The sequence below is a fragment of the Ranitomeya imitator genome, chromosome 6 (genome assembly GCF_032444005.1).
Source record: "Ranitomeya imitator isolate aRanImi1 chromosome 6, aRanImi1.pri, whole genome shotgun sequence".
In the NCBI taxonomy this organism is placed as follows: Eukaryota; Metazoa; Chordata; class Amphibia; order Anura; family Dendrobatidae; genus Ranitomeya; species Ranitomeya imitator.
The window spans coordinates 190,314,787-190,330,387 of record NC_091287.1 but is presented as its reverse complement, the minus strand read 5'-3'; positions in this window follow the sequence as shown (position 1 = coordinate 190,330,387).

The window sequence follows — 15,601 nt, the reverse complement described above, 5'->3', positions numbered from 1 at the left end:
CTGTCAATTTGCCTCCAACACTTTTCCTTTCACTTTTCCCCATTATGTAGATAGGGGAAAAATAGTTTGGTGAATTGGAAAGCGCGGAGTTAAAATTTCACCTCACAACATAGCCTATGACGCTCTCAGTGTCCAGATGTGTGACTGTGCAAAATTTTGTGGCTGTAGCTGTGACGCCTCCAACACTTTTCCTTTCACTTTTTTCCCCATTATGTAGATAGGGGCAAAATTGTTTGGTGAATTGGAAAGCGCAGGGTTAAAATTTCACCTCACAACGTAGCCTATGACGCTCTCAGGGTCCAGACGTGTGACTGTGCAAAATTTTGTAGCTGTAGCTGCGACGCCTCCAACACTTTTCCTTTCACTTTTTTCCCCATTATGTAGATAGGGGCAAAATTGTTTGGTGAATTGGAAAGCGCGGGGTTAAAATTTCACCTCACAATGTAGCCTATGACGCTCTCAGGGTCCAGACGTGTGACTGTGCAATATTTTGTAGCTGTAGCTGCGACGCTTCCAACACTTTTCCTTTCACTTTTTTCCCCATTATGTAGATAGGGGCAAAATTGTTTGGTGAATTGGAACGCGCGGGGTTAAAATTTCGCCTCACAACATAGCCTATGACGCTCTCGGGGTCCAGACGTGTGACTGTGCAAAATTTTGTGGCTGTAGCTGCGACGGTGCAGATGCCAATCCCGGACATACACACATACACACATACACACATACACACATTCAGCTTTATATAGTAGATTTCACATATACAGATTCTATTTATTATTTTTTATTTTGTAATTTTTATTATTTATTACCTTATTTATTATTTATTATATTTTATTTATTTATTTTTATTATTTTTTAAATTATTTTCTTTATTATTTATTTTTTATCCTGCTTATCAACTTTTTATATCATGTTACCAATTATATGAATTATATAAAATCCATCAGCAGTGATCAAGTGTGTAGATCAATATAGGTATTGTTTTTTATTATCACATGAAATATCATTTATTTAATATTATTTATAATAATTTTATTGTATTTCATTGTGTGAGTATATATTTATTTTCCCCTTTTGTTTCAGCCGTATTATCATCTTTTTATTGATTATCAAGACTTCTTTTATGATTATGTATATTTAATTGATGTTTTATCTTATTTTTTACCAATCAGTCTCTGCGTGCCCTGGCCCGCTCACATACTTGTTGCATTTTTTAGTAATTTTTAAACATTGAGATACTGTTTTGTACAATAATAAAAAAGTGTTATTTGTTGTGTTATGTCCCTTTTTAATAAATAAAATTATTTGATCAAATTTTCATGATTGGTTTGTCAGTAAATATATTTTTTGGGTTATATACCTACCCTACTCTAACCTACTAAACATTTATTAAAATATGCAATACAATTTAGGTATATTTTTATTTATTTTTCAAATGACAAATACCACATACAGGGGACAAATACCACGGCACCATGACCAGATACCATATTACCACCACATTGTGACCAAGTAATAGCACATACAAGGGACAAATATCCCCACACCATGACCAAACCACATATTACCACCACATAGTGTTAGAGAAGGGATTTCCAACCTAATCAGGTGTTCTGTGTTTTAGGTACCTACGCAATGATGCAATAATCGGAGAGACACCCGCTCGTTGTCTGTCCAAATAGTCTCTGGTCTTTATTTTCAGGGCTGGGCTTTTAAAGGCCCAAGATCAAAAGGAAATGTAGAGTTACATAATAAATTGCCACATATACAGTGGGGCAAAAAAGTATTTAGTCAGTCAGCAATAGTGCAAGTTCCACCACTTAAAAATATGAGAGGCGTCTGTAATTTACATCATAGGTAGACCTCAACTATGGGAGACAAACTGAGAAAAAAAATCTAGAAAATCACATTGTCTGTTTTTTTAACATTTTATTTGCATATTATGGTGGAAAATAAGTATTTGGTCAGAAACTAAATTTCATCTCAATACTTTGTAATATATCCTTTGTTGGCAATGACAGAGGTCAAACATTTTCTGTAAGTCTTCACAAGGTAGTCACACACTGTTGTTGGTATGTTGGCCCATTCTTCCATGCAGATCTCCTCTAGAGCAGTGATGTTTTTGGCTTTTCGCTTGGCAACACGGACTTTCAACTCCCTCCAAAGGTTTTCTAAAGGGTTGAGATCTGGAGACTGGCTAGGCCACTCCAGGATCTTGAAATGCTTCTTACGAAGCCACTCCTTCGTTGCCCTGGCGGTGTGCTTTGGATCATTGTCATGTTGAAAGACCCAGCCACGTTTCATCTTCAATGCCCTTGCTGATGGAAGGAGGTTTGCACTCAAAATCTCACGATACATGGCCCCATTCATTCTTTCATGTACCCGGATCAGTCGTCCTGGCCCCTTTGCAGAGAAACAGCCCCAAAGCATGATGTTTCCACCATCATGCTTTACAGTAGGTATGGTGTTTGATGGATGCAACTCAGTATTCTTTTTCCTCCAAACACGACAAGTTGTGTTTCTACCAAACAGTTCCAGTTTGGTTTCATCAGACCATAGGACATTCTCCCAAAACTCCTCTGGATCATCCAAATGCTCTCTAGCAAACTTCAGACGGGCCCGGACATGTACTGGCTTAAGCAGTGGGACACGTCTGGCACTGCAGGATCTGAGTCCATGGTGGCGTAGTGTGTTACTTATGGTAGGCCTTGTTACATTGGTCCCAGCTCTCTGCAGTTCATTCACTAGGTCCCCCCGCGTGGTTCTGGGATTTTTGCTCACCGTTCTTGTGATCATTCTGACCCCACGGGGTGGGATTTTGCGTGGAGCCCCAGATAGAGGGAGATTATCAGTGGTCTTGTATGTCTTCCATTTTCTGATTATTGCTCCTACTGTTGATTTCTTCACTCCAAGCTGGTTGGCTATTGCAGATTCAGTCTTCCCAGCCTGGTGCAGGGCTACAATTTTGTTTCTGGTGTCCTTTGACAGCTCTTTGGTCTTCACCATAGTGGAGTTTGGAGTCAGACTGTTTGAGGGTGTGCACAGGTGTCTTTTTATACTGATAACAAGTTTAAACAGGTGCCATTACTACAGGTAATGAGTGGAGGAAAGAGGAGACTCTTAAAGAAGAAGTTACAGGTCTGTGAGAGCCAGAAATCTTGATTGTTTGTTTCTGATCAAATACTTATTTTCCACCATAATATGCAAAAAATATGATAAAAAAACAGACAATGTGATTTTCTGGATTTTTTTTTCTCAGTTTGTCTCCCATAGTTGAGGTCTACCTATGATGTAAATTACAGACGCCTCTCATCTTTTTAAGTGGTGGAACTTGCACTATTGCTGACTGACTAAATACTTTTTTGCCCCACTGTACATGGGTTACACAATGGGTTGTCATATACATTCTGGGATACAAGATAGATTAGGTGAAAGAATGCGGGGAGTCTTTGCACATGTCTGTGGTTTTATGAGATTCTGGCTGAACATTCAACATTTTTGGGTGTTTTCGGACAAAATAAAATCTGGACAAAAACAACCAGATGCCCTAGACACCTTCTGGGAATTATCGACCACTGCTATGAGACTCAGATGATAACATTGTGCAAGACTTGTTTTTCTGCTATTTTTCTGATATTTAAAAGATGAAGATTAACCATTTCTTTAACAATTCCCCTCTTTTTATCATCTGATCTACCTTGCCCTAGCTGATCCCTTCATGTTACTCAGGTCTGCAAGATAACTCTACTTCATGAAATACATGGCTTATCCGGTGTATATCATGGGATACCGACATGCTGTGTATCCATTCAAATTATACTTGTGGGCCAGACCTTCTGTTCCTTCTAACCCTATTTCTATCGAGGGATTATTATAAGGGGATGATATAGATACATTTTTATGACATAGAAATATAAACATTTATATTAATATATTAAAATATGTGTTAGAAAATAGAATATAGTTTTTGTTTGTTAGTATAATTCATAGAGTCCATATTGTCAATGAGTCTTTGTAAGTTCTCTATGGGCTCTTTGTCTTCTATCAGACCTTTGGTCTTCTGAAATACAATCCGCCAGGTCTACTGAAGTTTGCTTGTTGCAGAATATGCATTCAGGTTGGAGTGCAGTTATTGAGGTAGTCATCACTTGGGTTTACTTTATTATCAAGGTAGTCATCACTTGAGTTTGCCTTATCTCAGAGTCAGTATCGATTTTAGCTTTACGTTTACCTGGAAAACATTTGCAATTAGAACTAAGAATTTTCTTTATTGCATAACAAATAACTTTATCATCACTACAATGATTAGTATTGTCAAGGTAAAAATATACGTTTTTATACCCTTTTGTACTTTTATATATTCTTATGCTGTGAAACAATAAGTTTTTCCCCTTTGCTTGCTAAATGCAAATTTGACTGTATTTAAGATGGCTGCCAGTATTCACTTTTGCCTTAGTTTTTGTACTTGCCAAGAATCTACTTTCGTTTCTGAAGCTAAAGTATCGTTTCTGGAGAAATGGAAACTTAACAAGATGTGGACAAAGGAAGATTCATCAGATGATGTCATAGCCAATCAGAGGGACTGAATACTAGATACATTGCTTAAACCCCGCCTAACCCCGCCCTCTGCACACCTTCCCCCAATGGACTATATAATGTTATCTATATGAAATAAAGAGTTCAGTTGCTGTGACGTTACACACGAGCGTGCAATGAGTTTGAACCAGCATTGTGTCTGACTCATTCTTATCCGGTACCAACATGCTCCTAATCTGATTTGGAATGACTGGTGGATGAAGGGTATTGTCGTGACGACCCCGACAATTTGGCGCAACCAACGTGGGGCGTGGCCCGCGATCCGAGACCCCCTGGACCCATGCCTGGACGTCCGTGGACGACACCCGTAGTGGCTGACCTCGAGGACTGATCACCCTCCAAACACGGTAAGTGGAGATCACATACTATGTATGTGTCACACTTGCTAGTGTTTCAGCTGTTATTGGTTAGTCTGTGGTCTCCTTGGGTCTGGGGAGTGACTGGTCGAGTGGTGAGACCGAGCGCGATCCCATGCCACGCTTCGAACCAGCAACTGAGAGACGTCGCACTCTGCGCGTCCTCGTGTACACCACACCTCCTCCACCGGTCATTGTACTCCATTCAACCACCCTACCCGTGACTGTTGCCTAGTAGTGATAGAGTGAAAGATTGAGAAGTTTGTGGATTGGGATAGGAGACGTAGCCTCTGTGATATTGCACGCACATACATCGGTAATTAAGACGTCCCAAGAGGGGGACCACCAGAAACACTTGCACACACTTGCACATATCGGTAATTAAGACGTCCCAAGAGGGGGACCACCAGAAACACAGTGGAGGGGTCTCACTAGGAGACAGCCTCCCAACGTTTAGAATATCGTGACAGGGTAGACTGTTAATCACGGGTGTTCAGGTTAGGGACAGGATATCAAGCGCGAGGCTCTTTATTCATGACACGTCGAACGAGAAGCTCCGTGTTACGGACACACGTTTTGTTACCGCTGTCAGTGATCCTGGGCTGCAGCAGGGCATAGTATTCTGTGAGTCATGTTACGTCTCTTAAAGAAGAAGTCCGTGCCCCACGAGTTAGATGAGGATGCTGTGGAAGTCAAGACAATAGTAGAGTCATGGGAGGGCAAGAAGGCAGTCAAGTATGTTGAAAGATGAAGGACTGTTAGAACAAGTGCAAGCTCATCTGCGAGTTGCGCGAGGTTTAAAGAACGAGCAAAAAGGTTGATGGAGAGGAAAGATGAAAGGATGCAGAGCCCGTGTTTGGCTATAAAATACCTCAATTATTAGTTTTTCTAGGGTGTTCTGGCAAATGAGTTGTGTGAAGGTTTTGTAGAAATTAATTGAGTCTGAGAATTGCTGTATTCCATCACTGTGGTTTTCCAAAACACCCCATGGGAGGGGGGAGTCAAATAGCTGTGTTATTGTTTTCTTTTGTGTTAAGGAATGCTGTAAATTCTTGTCTGTGTGTCTGTGGCCGATGGGAGGGGTGAACCCCTGCGCGAATTGTTTTTTTTTTTTTTTTTTGACTTCTCCTCTTTGTGCTGCCGGCCAGAGAAAGGGGGGCCAAAGTTTCCAGAAGAACTTAACCCAGTCTGTATCAGCAGCTGCAGCGATCTTTACTCGCTCTCTAGTCCTCCCCCCCGCCGCAGCTTCAAGGACACGCAGCTCGCAGCTCGCTTCCTTATCAGTGGCCCAAGAAGCAGAAGACTTCAGCTCCAGCTCCCCCTCCCTTACACAAATCCAGTCTTACGCTCCAATATCCATTTTAACCCTGTGTCTGGAAATCTCTCTCGCCATGTTAATTCTCAGACCAAGATAGGACAGATGGATTTGTAAATATTGCGGTCAGACAAACCCAGACGGGAGAAATGCTTGTATAATCTGTGCTGCAACCTAAGTGAATTACACTGATTCCTGTCCAGATAAGATCACATGTAGTGATGTAGTGATATAAGAAGCTGACACAGGATTGTGGGTAGTGGGGACATTAATTTTGGGAGTAGGCTGACAGTAATCCTTTTGGGAAGGAGCTGTAGACCAGCATGTCATGTCACCCCCAACCGGTCATCTAGTCACCCCCACCACCAGAGAACCAACCACACCAGGTAGTGTAAGACAGATACAGGAGTATTATCCCTGGAAGCCCTCTGACTAGCTAGCTACGCTAAAATAATTGGCTGACCCTGAGAACAAACCTTTCCCATTATACAGACAAAGAGAATATGATGGACGTATAAGTGCACCTGAGCAGACCTAGAGAGTTGGTGAGCCAAGATGATGGTCAGATGGTATTTATGTTATATAACCCCTATGTAGATGAGTATAATGAGATGTATATCTTACATGCCCTTTCCACGGTTATGATGGCCCTGATAGGCCCAGATCCACCCTCAATAATGCCTGTAGAAAAAAAAAAAAAAAAATAGGGGGGATAGTGTTGTTAACCCTGGCAGTTAGAATATCCTTATGTTATGCTGCTTCAGTATGTGGGTAATTTTTTTGTTTTTTTGTTGTGTGCACAGACAGAGCAGGAAGCCATTGTTGCCACTGTTAGTTTTCGCAAGTATCTGGCAGATCTGAACTGTCGGGCTTCGGCCTCGAAACTTCGGTTCTGCCTTGGTCAAGTGATATTTTTGGGTCACTGTCTCCTTCAGGGTGCCAGACACCTCACAGAAGAAAGAAGAGAAATAGCCGTCAGCTACAAAGGATGAGACTGAACTCCAAAGTTTTCTTGGACTATGTATTTATTGTTGTCAGTGGATACCGGACGCATCCCGCATAATGCAGCCTCTCTACAAGGCCCTGAAAGACTGTTCAAGATATGCTGATGATTTTGGCAGACTCCACACAGGATACGCTGTTACTACGGAAGATACTGTAGTGCACGGAGCTGCACTCACTCCCTCCCTCCCTGTCAGCACAAGAAGCAGAATGTCAGGATCTGTCTACTGCATGTACTTTGGCCAAAGACAGGAGGGCTAATAAATACACGGACTCACAGTATGCATTTGGTATTGCTCATGATTTCGGAGCCTATGAACCAATCGAGGATTTGTTACTACCGCCGGGACTCAGTGAAGAATGCTGAAGCTGTTAAAGCCCTCATGGACTCAATCAAATTACCTACTCAGGTGGCCATTATCAAAGTTAAGGAGCATGGTACTATGGAATAGGCCACAGACTGTTGGTAATGCCTTTGCGGATATGCAAGCAAAAGCCGCTGCTCTTCTACCCGTTGAACAGACCATACCATCTATGGTGACCACACGCTCTCTGCGTAAACAGTTACAAGAAACACTGACTCTACAGGAACCTGATGATCTATGCCAGACTGAGGTTTTCTACCGGACCCCGCAAGACCACTTAATGACGATGCAGAGAATGTCTCCAAAGGAAGAAGTGAAGTAGTGGAAAGCTGATGGAGCACGTATGGACATGGTCGCTGGAAAAAGGACCAACTTGTGTGTCTCCCTAAGCAGATGTACCCTGCTATTGTCACGTGGGCGCATGGGCCCACACATCGAGGTATCTGTCAGACCTGCTAACCCGGTCAACTTCAACGTGTACCCCCGAAGCATCTTGCTAAGCCCGATTATCATTTCCAAAAGCTCCAGGTGGACGACAGGACCTCATCACGTTGCCGAAGTCTGGAAGGTATGAATATTGTCTGGTGGTTGTCGACATGTTCTCCAGTTGGCCAGAAGCATTCCCCGTTACCAACGTGACTGCAAAGATCACAGCAAAGAAACTGGTGATGGAAGTTATATGCAGATATGGTGTTCCAGAAGTTGCTGAAAGTGACCAAGGCCCGGCCTTTTCTTCTCATGTGTATCATGAGGTTCTGACAATGCTTGGATCCACTGTAGCCCTCCATACTCCATACCATCCACAATCTAGTGGGAAAGTTAAGAGGCTGAACGGCACACTGAAGGGACAATTGACCAAAATGATGCAGGAGACTACGGCTCCATGGCCAGGGCTCTTACACATTCGTACTACCCCTATTGCAAAATATGGCCTGTCCCCATGTGAGATATTGTTTGGTGCTAGGTTCTCAGTTGCAAATTTCCAGTCTCAGTAGTTGTCAGAGGAAACTGACCGTGCTGTTCAATATGTTATTCAGCTTAGTAAAAATGTTGCTAACACCCATGTTTTAGTTTCTTTTTCCCTTCCAGATTCAGCAGAAACCGATATTTGTCACAATTTGAAGCCTGGTGGTTTTATGGTCGTGAAAAGCTATGTCAGTAAAACTTGAAGGAAAGAGCACCTGGATCTACGCTTCACACTGCAAAAGAGACCGAACCAGCGTTTAGTCACAGTGGTGATCGAAGGAAAATGTTGCTGTTGTTTTTGGTCCTGAGGCTGGGGGCCATCCTCGCCCCTACCTCCTCGGCCCCTATTGTAAATAAGAATTCCGGTGCCACTATTCTCTGGGTAAACCTAACGGCCCCGGTAAATATCTGGTGATTTGATTTCTGCAATGTAGTCAAGTGCCCCGAGACTCAGCGGGTGGTAGAGGGAATCATTCAATATTATATATGTCTTACCAGAGATAACACTTGTGCTGGGAAGATATTTTCATAATGTGTTTAATAGTGGATACTATGGGAATTTAGGCCATATACAGCTCCAGGATATTAGCTTCAGACCAACCAAGGCCCCCGTTACCAGTACAGCTAAAACAGGCCCAGGTGAACGTTTGCAAAATATAGTTAATGAAGTAATCCCCATTCCAGGTCTTAGTTGGCAAGAAGTTTTCATGAAGCACCTAAATTAAAGGTCCCAGGAGGGATAACCGTATTAGCTGATAATTATACCTGCTATAATTCCCACGACACTACAGGTACACCAGTAGGGGTCTTCGAGACAGGGTTCTGCAAAGAGAACAGTTCTCTGGATACTGATTTGCTAGCTAATCATACACAGTATATGTACGATATTTATTGGTTATGTGGAGATGGTAAGCTCCATCCTAGGTTGCCTAATGCCTGGATAGGTCAATGTACCCTTGTTAAACTAGCTGTGCAGTTTAAGATTTCACTTTGGGATCCGGAGACACCTGATGAATATACCAGAAAGAGGAGAAGTCTCGATCAGCTCCACATGAGTTATGAAGAAGATCCATTGGTATATGTCGATGGCATTGGAGTGCCAAGGGGGGTGCCTGACCAATTTAAAGCCGAGAACCAGATCTATGTTGGCTTTGCTTCTTTAATCCACAGGTGCAGATTAATAAAAATGTTGATGGGATCAATTACACATATTACAGTGAACAAAGGTTTGTCAATTTTACCTGTGATGCTTTCCAGGGTATAGTTGAGGAATTGAGCCCTAACACTAGAATGACCCTCCAGAACCGACTAGCCCTTGATATGATCTTAGCTGAGAAAGGAGGAGTCTGTGGGATGGTGGGAGAGGAATGTTGTACCTATATCCCTCAGAACTCTGGGGTAAATGGAAAGACCATGATAGCCCTTAAAAAGTTAAATGGGTTAGCAGCAGAATTAAAAACTAATGCAGGAGTAGACACATCTTTCTTTTCCGGTTGGTTGGGTGAGCTCAAAGGATTCCTCCAACAAGGTTGTCTAGTACTGATTGCCCTTCTTGTAGTTAGATTGATAATCCTCTGTTGTGTTATTCCCCTGTATAAAAAGGTTATCACTGAGGCAACTCCGACTGGCACCTTCCTCAACCAAGAAGTAGACCCACTAGAGTACAATGGCACTGATCCAGGGGAAATCTCTAAGTACGTCCCCCTCAAGAAGATAGACAATACCCCTTACTCTCAGGTGCTAAGAGATCTAGTTTAGGGACAGCAGGAGAACTCCATGTGAAGCTAGTGAAGGGTTCAGCTGCCTGGAGGCCTCTCACAAGGGGAGAGCTTCTGAGGTGTCTGGATGAAGAAATCCACCTCCCCTTTCCCCATCACATGGACAGTCTCGAAGGATTTTTCTTTTTAGGGAAAAACTTAGTGTTTAGGGGGGATTGTCAAGGTAAAAATATACGTTTTTATACCCTTTTGTACTTTTATATATTCTTATGCTGTGAAACAATAAGTTTTTCCCCTTTGCTTGCTAAATGCAAATTTGACTGTATTTAAGATGGCTGCCAGTATTCACTTTTGCCTTAGTTTTTGTACTTGCCAAGAATCTACTTTCGTTTCTGAAGCTAAAGTATCGTTTCTGGAGAAATGGAAACTTAACAAGATGTGGACAAAGGAAGATTCATCAGATGATGTCATAGCCAATCAGAGGGACTGAATACTAGATACATTGCTTAAACCCCGCCTAACCCCGCCCTCTGCACACCTTCCCCCAATGGACTATATAATGTTATCTATATGAAATAAAGAGTTCAGTTGCTGTGACGTTACACACGAGCGTGCAATGAGTTTGAACCAGCATTGTGTCTGACTCATTCTTATCCGGTACCAACATGCTCCTAATCTGATTTGGAATGACTGGTGGATGAAGGGTATTGTCGTGACGACCCCGACAGTATCACTAAAACTGCTTGAATTAGGACATGAATTACACCCGATATCCATCCACCTATTCCTTTGAACAGATTCACAGGGTTTATCCATAAGAGCCATTCAGGGAGGGGTAAATCATCCAGTGAATTAGCTTTGTGCACCCCTTCCCTTTATCATTTCAAGTTTCTATTCTATATCAGGAGTAACTCTCATTAGTCCGGAAGGATTTATATAGCGGCAACAGGCAGGTCCTACCACCTGACAGAAGCCTCCTTGAGAGGCCGTGAGATAATTATGTACTATAGAATGATGATTAAGGGGACCAACAGTATCATTTTTTAGTTTCTTACTATTTGTGTAGGTAAAGAATATTTTGGGATTATTTTTACTCTCCCTGGCAATTAGTTTCTCTGTCTCAATCTTTGCTGCCTTGATTTGCTTTTTACAGAATTTATTTAATTTTCTGTATTTATTTAATACCTCATCACTACCTACTTGATTTAATTCTCTAAATTCTTAATTTTTGTCACTTATTGTGCCCCTTACGGCTCTATTTAGCCATAGAGGTTTCCTCTTATTTCTAGCATGTTTATTCCCTTAAGTTATAGATTTTGCATAGGTCCTATTCAGGATGCTAATAAACGTCTCCCATTTTCTTTGTGTATTTTTATGTCTCAGAATATTGTCCCAGTAAACTGCACCAAGATCATCTCCCATCTGTTGTAAATTTGCCTTCCTGAAGTTTAGTGTATTGTAACCTCTCTACTACACATAGTAGAACCCCCCCCACAATATTAGATAGTTTAGGTTCTGTCCCGATCAGGGGCACCTTGGCGATGGTGGGATGGCTTTTATGCTATTTTTGATCAAAAACAGTATTACTAAGAACCCTGAATTATTTAAATGCACTTGGGCTGAAAGGTGGCAAGATGAGGTTTAACAATGATAAATGTAAGGTTATACACATGGGAAGAAGGAATCAATATCACCATTACACACTGAACGGGAAACCACTGGGTAAATCTGACAGGGAGAAGGACTTGGGGATCCTAGTTAATGATAAACTTACCTGGAGCAGCCAGTGCCAGGCAGCAGCTGCCAAGGCAAACAGGATCATGGGGTGCATTAAAAGAGGTCTGGATACACATGATGAGAGCATTTTACTGCCTCTGTACAAATCCCTAGTTAGACCGCACATGGAGTACTGTGTCCAGTTTTGGGCACCGGTGCTCAGGAAGGATATAATGGAACTAAAGAGAGTACAAAGGAGGGCAACAAAATTAATAAAGGGGATGGGAGAACTACAATACCTAGATAGATTAGCGAAATTAGGATTATTTAATCTAGAAAAAAAGACGACTGAGGGGCGATCTCATAACCATGTATAAGTATATAAGGGGACAATACAAATATCTCGCTGAGGATTTGTTTATACCAAGGAAGGTGACGGGCACAAGGGGGCATTCTTTGCGTCTGGAGGAGAAAAAGGTTTTTCCACCAACATAGAAGAGGATTCTTTACTGTTAGGGCAGTGAGAATCTGGAATTGCTTGCCTGAGGAGGTGGTGATGGCGAACTCAGTTGAGGGGTTCAAGAGAGGCCTGGATGTCTTCCTGGAGCAGAACAATATTGTATCATACAATTATTAGGTTCTGTAGAAGGACGTAAATCTGGGGATCTATTATGATGGAATATAGGCTGAACTGGATGGACAAATGTCTTTTTTCGGCCTTACTAACTATGTTACTATGTTACTATGTATGTTACTTGCTTTTTATGTATTTAGTTACAGCAGGGTTTTTTGCTCATTTTGTTTCTTGCAGGTTTTGTGTGCTTTATGGCCAATGTGAACATGCGTTTATGTGCTCCATGTATACTAACTTAAGCCAAGCTCAATTTTCGTGTTTTATCTTTACACCCCCAAGTGAATTAATCTAGTGGTGTAGTCATCATTTTGACACCACATGTGCCTCACAGAATTTTATACCACTGAGCAGAGAAGAATGAGTAAATTACATTTTTACCACTAAAATGTTGTTTTAGCCCCAAGTTTTCAACTTTCTAAGGGCCAATAAGAATTTCTTTACATCAAACTGGGGTTCATTTTTTCCCGAGTGTGCTAATACCCTACGTGTAATCGAGAAATATTTTTTGGGCACAGTGCAAAGCTCAGTAGGCAAGGAGTGCCAGATTTTACTGTTCTAGTTTGCAGGTGCCATGACCCACTGGGAGAGCCCATGTGGTGCTAGAACAGCAGAACTTCCCATAAGTGACCCCATTTTACAAACTACACCTCTCATTTAATTCATCTAGGGGTACAGTGATCATATTGACACCAACTGAGTGTCACAGAATTTTATACTGTTGGGCACTGATGAAAAAAAAACCAAGAATTTTACCAGAAAAATTTTGTTTTAGCCCCAGATTTTACATTTTCACACAAGAAGTGGGTACAAATGGCACCAAAATTGATCCCACAATTTCTACTGAATGTGGTAATATCCCATATGTGGCTGTACAGTACTACTTAGCCATACGGAGAGACTCGGGAGGAATGGAGCTCTACTTGCTTCCTGGAGAGCAGATTTTCCTACAACAGTTCTTGGACTTACTGTAATTTACAGAGCCCCTAATTGCTAGAAGAGCAGAATCCCATGTGACCCCATTTTTGAAACTATATCCCTTGGGGAATTTATCTACAGATGTAGTGACGATTTTGACTCCATGGGTGTTAGGGTTGGTGGATCGTGCTAAATATAAATTATGATTAAGTGCAATCGCAACCCGGGGTCCACCGTGCATAGATGATAAACCGCAGCTAGTGAACAATGGCCGAGCGAGATAGCGAGCAAGCACCTTAAACACACTGAGTTAAACATCACTCAATGTGAAAGGTGCTCAAAGTAACTAGCTCTGTTACTTCACAGAGCAGTACTTACCAAACGGCTCTTAAAGCTGAGCTCTGTTACTCTACAGATCGGTACTGTACAAGGGAGCACTTAGAGCCATACCCTGTTAGATGACACAGGAGTAGAGCAACAATGGCGCTAGTTGGGGGCCCTATAATAACCCCCAAGAGATGTCTAGGCTGGTGATTCTGCTTGCTCTGAAACTCAGCTGTGCTAACCGCACACATGACCGGAGTCAGATGCTAAGCCAAGTTCCCACCCTACACTGCCTGCCTAGACACTCAATCACCATGCTAGAAGCGGCACACATGCACACAGAGTGGTAGCATATCCACTCACACATAACACAAATGATCTTAGCATGCCAACATGCGCTCCAGGAAACCTTTTATGCATTCCTATTCAAGTCCAGTCAGACAGGACCTTGCTCGCAGACCAATCTGGAACGGCCACATCACCTTGCCGCTGAAGACCGACACCCCTGTGTTGTGAGTTCTGTTTTTGGGCTCCCTCTGGTGGTTACTGATGGTACTGGGTGACTTGTGTTCTCTGCGGTCTCTGGTGTCCACCTGTTCCATCAGGTTATGGGAGTTTCCTATTTAACCTGGCTTTTTTGTCATTTCCTCGCCAGCTATCAATGTAATCAGCGTGTCTTTTTACCTCTGCTCCCTGCGTCTGTTATCTTCAGGACAAGCTAAGTTTTGATTTTCCTGTTCCATGTTTTGCTTTATTTTTGTCTTAGTCCAGCTTGCAGATATGTGATTCCTTGCTGCTGGTTGCTCTAGTGGGCTGAAATTACTCCTCATGTTCCATGAGTTGGCACATGAGTTCAAGTAATTTCAGGATGGTTTTTTGAAGGGTTTTTCGCTGACCACGCAGTTCACTTTTGTATCCTCTGCTATCTAGCTTTAGCGGGCCTCATTTTTGCTGATTCTATTTTCATAACTACGTATGTGCTTTCCTCTCATTTCACCGTTATTACATGTTGGGGGCTGCTATTTCTGTGGGGTGTTTCTCTGGAGGCAAGTGAGGTCTGTGTTTCTTCTGATAGGGGAAGTTAATCCTTCGGCTGGCGCGAGACGTCTAGGAATCATCGTAGGCACGTTCCCCGGCTACTGCTAGTTGTGTGTTTAGGTTCAGGATCACGGTCAGCTCAGGTTCCATCACCCTAGAGCCTGTTTTGTTTTTGTGCTTGTCCTTTTGTGATCCCCTGCCATTGAGATCATGACAGTATAGCCGGCCAGAAAAAATTGGTCATCGTTTTGGCTGAAGTAGGAGAAAAAGTAGTCTGAGGAAGTTTTTTTTTTTTTTTTTTTTTTTCCCCTCCTCAGTGTTTGCTGCCTAGCCTTAATTGCAGAGCTTGGCTGTTTTTTTCCTCCTCTTAATCCTTGAATGGCTCTGACCTCAGCTGTTTATCATGGACGTCCAGAGTTTGGCTTCCAGCCTGAATAATCTTGCTGCTAAGGTTCAAAATATACAAGATTTTGTTGTACATACGCCTATGTCTGAACCTAGAATTCCTATCCCAGAGTTTTTTTCTGGAGATAGATCTAGTTTTCTGAATTTTAGGAACAATTGCAAGTTGTTTCTTTCCTTGAAATCTCACTCCTCTGGAGACCCTGCTCAGCAGGTCAAGATTGTTATATCTTTCCTGCGGGGTGACCCTCAGA